The 13,015-nt window shown below is 35.8% G+C and overlaps 1 long non-coding RNA gene across 2 annotated transcripts; it reads left to right on the top strand.

Annotated features, from left to right (window-relative positions):
• The first annotated feature begins 7,441 nt into the window (after nucleotides 1-7,441).
• LOC123550621 (uncharacterized) lies at nucleotides 7,442-11,809 on the top strand. Of its 2 annotated transcripts, none has more exons than XR_008370651.1 (5): nucleotides 7,442-7,535; nucleotides 9,564-9,657; nucleotides 10,110-10,262; nucleotides 10,928-11,095; nucleotides 11,690-11,809. It is a non-coding gene; the product is annotated as an uncharacterized LOC123550621 (long non-coding RNA). The 2 variants fall into 2 exon arrangements; XR_008370650.1 differs by having other exon boundaries at nucleotides 9,909-10,262.
• The last annotated feature ends 1,206 nt before the right edge of the window (nucleotides 11,810-13,015 follow it).

Below are 13,015 nucleotides of genomic sequence, written 5' to 3'. Positions count from 1 at the left end.
TATCAAGTAAAATGTGTACATGCCCTTATTATATATAATAAGTGTACGAAGAAGGATATCTTCTACTAACATTAGTAACTGAGTTTGACAAGACCTCTCTTCTCGGAAACCATGCTGTAATTCATAGAAAATATCGTTCTTTGTGAAGTGTTTTGTTATGCTAGAGTATACAATATGTTTCAGGGTTTGACACAAAATAACCTACTGGTAAGAGAGATCGGGCGATAGTTGGCTGAGTATGACCTAGAGCCTTTCTTAAAGATGGGAGCAATATTTGCCATTTTCCATATATCTGGCAGAGTGCTGGACTGCATGGATTTTTGGAAGAGTTTTGTAAGGATGGGGGAGATCTCTCGGCTAATATTCTTAAGTACGACCCTTCTTATTTGGCCGGGCCCTGCAGCTTTATGGGGGTTAAGGTTGTTGAGAAGTTCGTGGATACCTTGTGTTGAAAATTCAATATCAGGCACAACATAGGTTTATGTGGGCTGTGCGTTCAAGTCAAGTCAAGTCAAGTAATATTTATTTATAAAAGTCGGTGATAAATAACACTGGTACATAGTACACAGAAAACACAAGCTCTGAAGAGCTTTTAAAGCCGACTTGCAAATGAAATAAACATAAAAAGCATTGCATCAACAGATTACGTAGCATGTATGACAATTTTAAAAGGTTAGACAATACTAGAATATGAAGAGTTAATAGTTACTGTAATAATATCAGTATACACACACTAAAACATATTACTATATCACAATTATCTGTCTAATGAAAGAACTATTTTCTAAGAGCATAAGAACTCAGCAACATAAAAAGCAAAAATTAAAAACTGTGTGAAACTGCTGATCTTACATAGATCTAAAAGCGTCCATAAAAAAGGAATAAGCCTTATGATGATCTGAGGGTCGATTAGCGGAGAAAAAGGGTTCCTTTTCCGGGGATCTATTTATATTCTTGTTGACCCCATATATATTTGTTAATGGTCCGGTTAAAAAGCTCATCAGAGCTTATGTTTCATATGTTTGTGTCTTGCCGACTTGAAATAAAACTTATTGTATTGTATTGTATTGTATTGTTTTGTATTGTATTGTATCTCTTTACATGTATCTGCGATATAATCGTTTTCATAGAGCACAGGAGTCTGAAATTCTATCAATAAGACCCTAGAAGCTAGTCTACCTTTACAAAAAATACCCCCTATATATATAAAATAATATTATGGTTAAAAGTTGTCAATCACAAGCATATTATATGCCCTGATGTAAAACTATTTCTATCTGTTATCGTTTATTGGCAGGAGTATGGGGTTTTGACAGCACACAGTTTCTGCCCTTTAACCAAATGCGCCATTTGCACAGAAGGTCGCGATTAATTCGTCGTATGAGCAGTCAAACAACACATAACTTATAAGCACATGACTTTAAAGTTATTTAAGGACTTTAAATGAGGTCTGCGACATTGTATTAATTTAGTGTCAGGATATACAGTACTGTACTCGTTTGGAACCAGTAGCCGGACAGATTTTCATATTTCGGCGCCATTATTTCCGCAGCGTCATTGAAAAGTTACCACTTGATGTAGGTCGACCCGGATAAATTCGGACGCTTTTGCAGCTTCGTGTTTGTATGAATTAAATCTCGTATTCGGTGTCAGTGTTCCGTAATAATTTCAGCTGCTGTTAGTACCTTAATTACTGTCGTGCTCGGGCTTTACCGTATACTTTTATTTAATTTACGGTCCGAGATAGTGAAATCATGCTATTAATATATCAATTCACTATGAGACATATTTCTTCGAAAATTTTACACAATTATCTGATATTAAGTTCAATTTCTTTACAGTTTATTCTTCCGTTGCGTTAACCATATTCTGTCTTATTGTTTTTCACGTTTGATCTTTTTACTTGAAAATTTCAATGCATTTTTATTTTCTCTTTTCAATTCATTTTGTTTCTTTTTCAGTTCCTTTTCAAGTTCTTTTTCTCTGCTTTGAGCTTCTCCTTAATAATGTCCTCGCTTGTCAACAGCCGATGTGTCGTCACCGATGTGTCGTCACGCGGTTTGTTGTGCTGGTGGAATAAACTAGTCTTCTATTTCTTTGTCGACATTTTGCGTCTGCAGGTTTTTTTGCCGTTTTTATAGCCGTTATTCGGCTATATTCCCAATGTCAAAATGTATGTATTTTTCCCAAAATGCGTGCAAAAATTCCCAGTCTACATTCTGAAAAAAAAATCATCAAAATTGCACAAATATTGACCAAATTATAGACAATTTTGTAATGGACGTATGTTAAATAGGTTGTACAATGTGAAACAAGTGTATGAGAAAGTGCTTAAACACATCTTTACTATATCCCATGGGACTAATTATTTCCCAATTTTGAACATTTACGCGTCAAAATTCCCAATTTTGGGGGTATAGGCTATGTTCCCAAATTAGCTAGAAAAACCCCTGGACTCTGAACTAAGAGTTCCACAAGGTTGGATCCATTTTCGACAGCTAAAGGTTGACAGAGTAATTCGCAACTCTCGATGAGAGTGAAGAGCTGTTCTGGATCGCTAATGTCAAGAACACTGAACTTGTCAAAGAATAGCTGCTGTCTTGTAACACCACTGGTTCAAATATTCCTGTCAGGCAAACCCTCAACAACATGTGTCCTCGGCTTTTCGGTAATTGACGATGTAACTTCGTCATGGCTGCCCTGTGAAAGACATATCATTTTGTAATCACAATTGCTTTAGCGTTTTTATTTCAGGCATTTTAAACAATTTTGAAAACTATTCTGATTAATTTGTTATGGTCACACAAATCTATATACAGAATATAATTTATGGATTATGCTTGATTGCATTTCTTTCAGTCATAGTCATGTTTGTTGTCTGCTTTTACAAAATGAATATTAGTCAAAAAAGAACAAGTTATATTGATTTTATACTGAACTTAAAAATCCAAAGCGACAGATAAGAAATGATCCAAACTGACCTCATTTTTCCCTGTTTGGTTTACTGGACCGTCGGCAACTGCCAGGATGCTTCCACCTTTCAAAGAATCATGTAAGTTGACTTCTGCTTCCGGTATGGGAACATTGGTAGGTTCACTTGGTCCAAAAGCTGAATCGGAGATTGCATTACGGTTGAAGGGGAAAATGCCACAAGCACGGAAACCACTCTTGATGTTCGCTTGAACCACTGCACTTTTTTTGTTGGATTTAACGTCGCACCGACACATGATAGCTTTAATGGTGGAGGAAGACCCCAGGTGCCCCTCCGTGCATTATTTCATCACGAGCGGGCACCTGGGTAGAACCACCGACCTTCCGTAAGTCAACTGGATGGCTTCCTCACATGAAGAATCCAACGCCCCGAGTAAGGCTCGAACCAACATCGATGAGGGGCAAGTGATTTGAAGTCAGCGACCTTAACCACTCGGCCACGGAGGCTCCTGAACCACTGCACTGTCCCATGCCACTTTAAACAGTGAGTCTCCGCCCGCTTAGCTCAGTATAGGTAGAGCGCCGGTCTACGGATCGCGGGGTCGCGAGTTCGATCCTCGTGCGGGGCGTGTTTTCTCCGTGACTATTTGATAAACGACATTGTGTCTGAAATCATTAGTCCTCCACCTCTGATTCATGTGGGGAAGTTGGTAGTTACTTACGGAGAACAGGTTTGTACTGGTACAGAATCCAGGAACACTGGTTAGGTTAACTGCCCGCCGTTACATAACTGAAATACTGTTGAAAAACGGCGTTAAACCCAAAACAAACAAAAAAAACAAAACTTTAAACAGTGATGGAAAAGTCCATTTATTAATCTGGTGTAAAGCATTTTCTTGAATAAAAGATGAGCATGCTTTGTCGTATTCCCTGGGGGCCAAACACGGCCTGGTCAAGCGGCTGTAAGTAATGTGTAGTTTGGGGTGGTAGCAAGTGGATGTTCTCTTCCATTGCACATTGCAAGATGGCGAGAGTTTCATGAGACGAATGCCCATCAAGGATAAGGAGTTTTGGCCTGTCTGGGCCGCAACATTTCAAGAAAACGTCCAGAAACCAGCGCTCTCCAAACTGGTCATCCATCCAGCCATTCTTTTGGTAGAACCACCTTGAGCCAGCAGGAGCATTCTCTGTATTGAAGCCATGCAGAGACTTTGATGACGTCCCGTTAACAACGAACATGGGTGGTAACCGTTTCCCGTTGGCGTTGACACACGCCATTACTGTTATACTGGTTGACCTAGAGCTTGTCCGAGTAACGCAATCAACACCTTTCTGGCTAACAACTCGAACAGGGTCGTGCTCGAAACTTTTCCCCATTTCGTCGCAATTTCACACATTTTGGGGTTTGTCTTGCAAATTAAGCTCCTCAATAATGGTGCCCAAATCATTGAAATAACGTCCAATGACCTCTCTGTTCATCATACGCGCCCTTTTGTAGATGATAATTTTTCTGGTTTTCTGAAAGTGAGGTGACAGGTGCCATTTTTTAACCCCCTCCCACCAATCTTTTCCAGCCACAAAATTCGGATACCCTGAACCAGTACGCAACCTTTTACAAAGAACACTCGTTCGCATTAATACCCGTTTTTGCGTCACCCCTATACCACGCCTTCCTGCCATCTTCACACTATCCACTATTTTATTTTCAATATCTGCTGGTATACAAGGCGGCCGCCCACGTTGAACATTAACCTCCAAGCGTCCACTTACTCTGTCCCCAAGAGTTGATTTCGGGACACTAAACATTGCAGCAGCTTGACGGACTGACATGCCTTCCTGATGAGCTCGAACAGCCTTTTCAAGCTTGGAGCTGTCGTAATTCACAGTTTTCCCCCTTTTGGTATGGATGTATTTTTTAGGCATTCTGAAAAAAGTGATGATGATGATGGTGGTGGTAACTCTGACACAATTTTAGTTTATATTGCAATTTACAGACTTTTGGTGGTAGAGGAAGGCAATAAGCCCCTCCCCACCCCACCGGGACATTCTTGTAGATAAAGAGGATCTCGATAGAATCACCGACCTTCCGTAAGTTAGCTTGATGGCATCCTCATATGAAGGATTTTTAGACACGTAGCGAGGTTTCCGACCTCAAGTAGCTACAGACAAGTGATTCAAAGTCGGTCGTCTTACCCGCTTGGACACGGAGGCCCGTATAAGCATGTAAGTGATTATGATACATGTTATAGGGGTGGGTATTGCCACGAAAATCGGTATTGCGATATATTGCAATATTGTATGTGGATATTGCAATATACTGCGATATATTGTACCAGTTATTTAATGAACAAAAACATGACGAATCATACTGTTTTTTTCAAATTTATTCAATTAAAAATGAGTAAAATGACTAGTATCAACAACACGAGTGATTACTCGACCTTCTCAATAAATAAAAATACCAGTAAACAAAAAAATAAAAAGTTTTGACTAGATTATGGGGAGTATTACCGAATATTCAAAAGCGAAAGTAGACTGCATCAAAATATTATTTAGTTTATTGTGCGGCACTACATTCGGTTTACGGATACAATCATATAACACAGGTTGCTCAATTCAACGATTATAAACGAGGAAAGTGGTATAGCTGTTGTATGAATAATAAATTCTAGTTGATAGATAAATTACTAATGAGTCGCTGACAAATACAAAATTATATTTATCTAAATTTTCTTATTGGTTTTATTATGTGGAATTGGGTCCGTAAAATAGCTGTAAACCAGTCTGCTACCTGCACCGGAAATGAAAGGAGAAAAATGAAAACAAAGTTGAATCGTGCTGGCAAGAAAAGGATTTTTTTTTGTGGATCTTCTTGGTTTACGTTAGTGTTACTTAATGTTATAAAATAACCGGTATTCCAAAATCATATCGCAATATCGTATCGTCGGAAAAAACATCGCAATAACCGGTCTACCGCGGTATATCGCCCACCCCTACATGTTATGATACTGTGATGAGGGCGGAGAAAATTTTAAGGAAAAAGTTCGGACTTCATACAATTAATGATGAATTAAAACACTAAATAGTCGTGAACTATTAACAATATACATTTGGATCTAATTAATTAGATTTAACTTGCTTATTTATAACATTCCGAAAATTGTGTTTTAATCAATTAGATATTAAAGGGACTGGCCTCCAGATCGTTCGACAACAAAAGTATTTTTAGATATCTGGAAATAAATGTTATATTTCTTAAGAAGGCTTTAAAACTTAATTACTGAGAAACTGTATGTTACGGAAAAACGTGAGAATTTGCTGTAATTAATTACTACTTTTACGATACAAATCGAAAAGCTCCAGGTAGACCGTCTCGGTTATAAAAATCCATATTTTGCAATCATAAATCAATAATTTCGCCTAGCGCTATTGGTTACGACTTTATTGCAGCGGCGGTCCGGGTTCGATTCCCTACGCGGTCATCTTTTTTTCTTTCTTGATTTGGAATTTTAAAAATATTTTAGTAACAAAAACTCATATCAGTCTGATGTTCATAATTATAATAGATCTATAACCAAGCTTCAATTTGAAGGAAAGATTATTTTTAGCAAAATCTGGAAGTCAGTGCCTTAAGTAAACATGAAAGAGATAAATAACTTTACATTTATTCTGTACTATGCCTATGGACAACTTTATACAAATCCTATTGTGGCCTAACTATACTAAAGGAACCAGCGTGGGAGCCATCTGGTCTAGTCGCGTAATGGCTGCCAGGTATTTGAACACTAATTTTTCACTTGGCATGGCAACAGAGATGTAGATTGAAGCTAGTTTCTGTTTAATTTTCATTGTGGATGTATTTTTGACATTTTGGAAGGAAAAATGGGAGAGCAGGTTGTATTTGGTGATGTCAAGCTCAAATTTAGTATGAGTAGTAGGGCTTCCAGATCACAGCAGTGTGATTTTGATGTCAGTTTACAGTAAGCAAATGTGACCAGAAAAATCTCTCTTTGAAGATACATGACCCCTACTTTTCTCTTCATTTTATATCAGTTTTACCATAACTCTTTAAAATGAGGTAAGGATTTGTTCTCTGAAATGGGTCTAGTTATGTTTGGTAGCTTTTTAAAAAAGGTCAGTTTTATATAGAATATATAGGGAAAACTATGGAAGGGCATTTAAGTAAAAAATCCTTGCATGTAAATGACTTATTATTGCGTGTTAATTACTTATTATTGTGTGTTAGTGACTTATCCATTGGTGTAAATCACTTGTTATTTCATGTAAATGATTTGTTATTTTGTGTAAGTGACTTATTTTTGAATGTAATTGAGAAAGTGATTATGCTGTATTTCTTGTTTACTTGTCATTCTTAACATGTTTGTGTGTTCTTATTCTTAATGCATTTTCGTAAGTGCATTGGCTTAGTTGATCATAATGAAACATTTCAGATTTATTGATGATATTCACTGCCACCATTAAATCTACATCGGTCTAAACGAAATATATCGTGTAGCAGGTTATCGAATGGAAGAAGCAGCAAGCATCAAGCATTTGCGTAACCGCCAGCCATGTTTACTGGGATCGAAGACACTCACTTTTAAGTAAGTCATCTGTATTTCGTAAGTGTTTGGCATCCCAATGGTTATATCGAAAGTATCGGATAGATCTAACATTGGTAACAGGAGTTTTTAAGAGCATATCAAAGATTCTTAAGGGGCGGGGCGTATGTTCTCCGTGACTATTTGATAAACGGCATTGTGTCTGAAATCAAGTCCTCCACCTCTGATTCATGTGGGGAAGTTGGCAGTTACTTGCGGAGAACAGGTTTGTACTGGTACAGAATCCAGGAACACTGGTTAGGTTAACTGCCCGCCGTTACATGACTGAAATACTGTTGAAAAACGGCGTTAAACCCAAATAAACAAACAAATAGGCGGCCGTGGTCGGCAATTGTGTGTACGGACGCATTGAATGTAGGGCCTACACCATTAAATCCATGTTAAACCAAAGAGGTATAAAAGTTATTTGTATATAGCTCTTTGGTTAAACCTATAAACTGGTAACTGTTTTTGCTGTGGGTATCTTATTAGTCATGTAATTTCTGTCTGGTGACTACTCTCTTGCCAGTATTGCTGATTCAGAACGTTTTGTGACAGGATGATTCGAGGCCCCAATATTGATAGTGGGAATTTAGAAAATCTTTTTATTTTTGCATTTTGAGCCTTGCTGAGTCAAAAATACGATCTTTTATGGATTCTTAGCTTGCTTAGTGAGATAACTTTAAAAGTATTCTGTGGTATATTAATGAAACATTTTACATTATAAATTAATTTGATATTCAGATTGATTTTAAGTGATGTGGCAGTCCTGATTTTAAGGGTTTGGATAGCAGTATTTAAAAATAAGAGTTACCTCCCTTCGTCAGTTTTATTGTGTTTTGTGTGCATTCATGTGCATTGACCCTAGGTCACTATTTTTCCCTCAGAAATGCTTAAATTTCATTGGATTAGCCTCTGATAAGATCTGGTCATTGTCTAGATTGTCATGTTTCTGAAAGCATGTATTGAACTTTTTATTTTAAGGTAACTTGACAGGGAAAACCAAGATGGCGTCACGAAATTAGGGTTGGTCACATTATTTACTCCTATAGGCATACAGACACTAAATAGAAAAATGGCGCGAAAAAAAATGGTAGTCGCATAATGGTGGATACAAATAGTACTCAGTTTTTTTTTCTCTATAGAGCTATTTTCCTTATTTTCTTTGCAATTTTTTGATAAAATCACATGACAGATCTATGCTTGACATGTAGGTAGCATTTTCATAATGAAATAACAACATGACAAAATATTTCATGGAAACTTAGATCATACACCACCAGTATAATTTGGGGTCTCATTTTTTAGCTGATTTTGCAGTTTGTGTGTTTGACTGAAATTATTTTTCTTGCATCAAACATGACCCCCACTTTTCTTTTGATTCTTAGTTAGCACTGACAATATTCTTCAAGAAAATGTAAGTTACAGACATTTAAAATGGGCCCTGGTGTGTGCTGCGATCATTGGAAATATGTCAGTTTTATATAGAATAAAGAACAACAACTATTTAGTGTGTTATAACCTATAGACGATATGCTGCTACAGAGGTCTAAAGATGCGTTTTAATCATGCGCACAAAAATTGACTAGTTTTCATGGTGACTTTCAGAACATTTGATTTTATAATTTTATAAATTAAATGCTTTTTTACAATTTTTTATGTGTGTTAAATGATTAAAATGCATCTTTAGACCTCTGTAGCAGCATATTGTCTATAGGAGTAAATAATGTGACCAACCCTAATTTCGTGACGCCATCTTGGTTGTTCATGTCAAGTTACCTTAAGAATAGTTGAATTTTATTGGATTAATTACAGGTTTGTTGATTCACTCTGACTTATTACAGTTTGTAATTATCAAAACAATGGTCTCATAAAGTGCTCAGTAATGATTTTATCTTTTACGCTATTGGCTCATTCTGTTTAGACAGTTTGTTTATATATTGAGTAAAGTCTATGTTTCTTAAATGGCAGTCTTTCTTACATCACTGTCTTATTCTCTATTTGCACTATAAACCATTTAATCATTTACAGACCTAAACAGATCACACGTGACAGTGTGTTTGTGTGTGTGTTTTGGTGGACTGAGTACTGCTGTAACATATGGTGCATTTAGGTCCACAACCTGGTAAGCATAATTTGTATTTGTAACCAGTAATTAATTGTATAACTATGTATATGTATGTTTATACACTACCTAAGTATATGTATTTTTGCCACTACACACACATGTATATGTTTGATCCTGAAATGTTATTATTTGATTAAGAGATATGCTTAATATGAACTGTACGGTATTTTGTGCAGCAATTATGTGTTTTACATGATTGTAAGTATTTATAGCTTATTGTAAGTATTGTTCATATTATGTATTTTCAGGATGTGTTTTTACCATACATTATGGAGATAGATCTACCAATATTAAAATAGAAAACTGTATACAATTGTATGGCTCATTGACCCACAAAGGAATAAGAAGAAGAACCCATCCCAATAAACACTTATTAGTTATACTGCCAATTATTACGGCAACACAGTACGAACTAACAGGGTGACAGTGATGTAATTATCTTCTTTCAGATAATATACCTTGTTTCTTTCATGGTTCATTCCACTACAGCTTGGACTATGCTCAACATGTTCATATACCCAGCTACAGCCAGGAAGTTTGTCCAGTTTACTTTAAGACACCAAGAAAATGCAACATACTTGGGATGTGTTGTCAGGGATCAGGTATAAGTAACATGCAGCCAGTGGCTCCTATTATCATGATTATAATTTTAATATAATAGATTATTTATTTATATTTCTGTGTAGGTTTTGTTGGAGCTAATGCAAAATGTGTATCAAGTCTACTTCTACACTTTGTGATTTGTACAATGTATGTGCATGTAGATCTACAGTATAAATGACTATTGAATGGCCTGAATTGACAAAACATGAAGTATTTGAAAGACAATTAGGTTTTGAAGAGGATTAGTTAGTAAAAAAGTCTTAATTACATTGGATAAGAACACTGGCTACAAATGTCTGTGGCTCTCCAGTCTTGTATTAGTACATAGATAATTTGAATGCTTAACACTGTACATGTATGTAAGTATATGTTGTATGATTATATCTCAATAAGCTAAAAATTGTTCTAAAGAATACGAGTTTTAATTAATTACTTGAAATAAATTCACTTATTGTAATTTAATTGTAAAAATGATTGTAATGTGATTATTTTCAAAATTAATGAACCAACTCCTGACTTAGAAATTGTGAGGTGGTAGATTGAAACCTTTTTCAGTTTTATTGTACAAGAAATATAGATTACAATGAAGACTTTTAAGATTTCTGATATATGCAGATACATGAAGATAACAGATACTTTTACTAAAGACTTAATCTATTTTTAGGAGAACAAGTGTTTTATCTTGTTGATGAAAGCAACTTGGTTGGTAAAGGGGAAAACAACTTGTGAGCATGGTACATCACTACCTGTATTGGTGTTCCATTTGGACAATGCTGCTGGCCAGAATAGATACAATAACTTGCTGTGGTATGGTCTGTGGAGAATTTACTAGGTAACAACCATTATATTTTTCATATCAATATCATTGATAGTTGTTAAAACGGTGTATAATTTTAACTTTTGGACCAGTGCAGATCAAGATCAGCCTGTACATCTGTGCAGTCTGATCATGATCTGCACTGTTTAATATTCAGTCAGTAAATTTTCTATGAGAACCCCCTATAAACGCCTATCAAAAGATAGAGTAGTCCATTTTACAAATACAAATTTAGCAGGTTTATAACAATGGTTAACATAATGATAGCAATGAATGTGTTACGAGGGCTGAGCACGAAACTATTGTATCTTGTTCTTTATTTATATACAGTTACAATAGTTTCGCGCTCAAGATACAATAGTTTCGCGCTCAGCCCACGGTTTGTAGAACATCTTTATGCAGTTATCCAAATCTGCAAACAATGTACATTTATATACTGGAAGCACCTGTTGTCAGTCTGTTTGTCAGTTTGTTGAGCATTGGTTGTAAGAATTATCTTCTATCAAATACTGATAACTCTAGTTTTATTTATTTAACAGGAAAAATAGAGGAGGCACCCAGGTTAATTATTTAAATTGAAATATTTCATGTTTAACTTATTTGTTACAGGATATCACAGTTCAGTTGGTTGAATTTTCAATAATGATAGCAGGCCATACTAAATTTGAACCTGAGTGGCACATTTCGGATTTTGGAAGAATTGATGGAGGAGGGTGAATGCTTAGACCTTCAGTGATTTTTTTTGCGCCGATTTGACTCCGAAATTCGGCGTCTTCCCAACTGACAAAAATGGTCAAAATTCCCAAAAAATGCTTAAAAATTCCCCAAAACAAGATGATTTTTCCCAATTAGATTGATTTCTTGTGAAAGTTGAACTAAAACGATGCAAATAATCATAAGAATTCCGACTCTAATTGTGGTTTATTCGCAGAATTTTGTTGCCAACTCGAAACGCGTTGTTTACATAAAACGGGTCACGGCATAGTACGGCATTTAGTATGACTTTCATCACAGTCGCTAAACGCTTTTTCATGCGTCAAAATGAGTCGGAAAAAAATTGTTAGAAACTTACCTAAATTAGCGAAAAATGTTGCATAATTCCAAATATTATAACAAGAAAATAAAACTTAAACACGTCATCGGTACTCCGGTCATTCGAACATCTTTTGGTAAAGTTAAAGAGAAATTAAATTCAAATCAAACGTCAGAAAAGCAAAGTGATCTGTCCAAGAAATCTGAGTCCCCACAAAATGACCCTCAGAAATCAACAAAAGCTCATGGTGACCCTAAGCTATCTGATCCTGTGACATCAGAAAATAACCTGTCTGTCCTGTCTGTTCAACCTCAGTGCATATTTTAATGAAATAAATTTACCTTAAAATAAAACTTTTCAAAATGATTTCTTTATTAAGGTTTGTTCATTTTTCCCAATTTTGAAGTTTATCGCGCTAAAAATTCCCAATTGAAAAGGCATGGGCTGTTGCCAAAAAAAGTAAAAAAATCACTGACCTTACATGATATTGCAGACAGTGGATCAGTCATTGAAGGTCATAAACATTGCACAGCTGGTCAACAATGATTCAAAACCTGTCACATTCTACAAGTGGAGAAATTTCTTATCACATTGTTTTAAACCTTCAACATGTTCAAAGAACATTACCAAGTATCATTACTTTATCTTGTCTGCAAATTCTTGTACGGAAAACTTAAATTGTGATTGATGAGGATTTTTCTGAGAACTGTAAAAAGGAAGTGGATGTAAAAGATAGAAATTGTGGTTTAATTAAAGTTTTAATACACAACACTTAAGCCTGTTTTGTTGTTCATATAGGTGTGTTTAACTGTTAAGGTTACAAATCCAGTAAATGTTGTAGTTTCAATTACCAACATAAACTGTCAGCTGGATCTAAATATTAATGTTTTACCAGAGCTTTT

Source organism: Mercenaria mercenaria, chromosome 4 (assembly GCF_021730395.1).
Source record: "Mercenaria mercenaria strain notata chromosome 4, MADL_Memer_1, whole genome shotgun sequence".
In the NCBI taxonomy this organism is placed as follows: Eukaryota; Metazoa; Mollusca; class Bivalvia; order Venerida; family Veneridae; genus Mercenaria; species Mercenaria mercenaria.
This window is presented reverse-complemented; position numbering and strand designations above follow the sequence as displayed.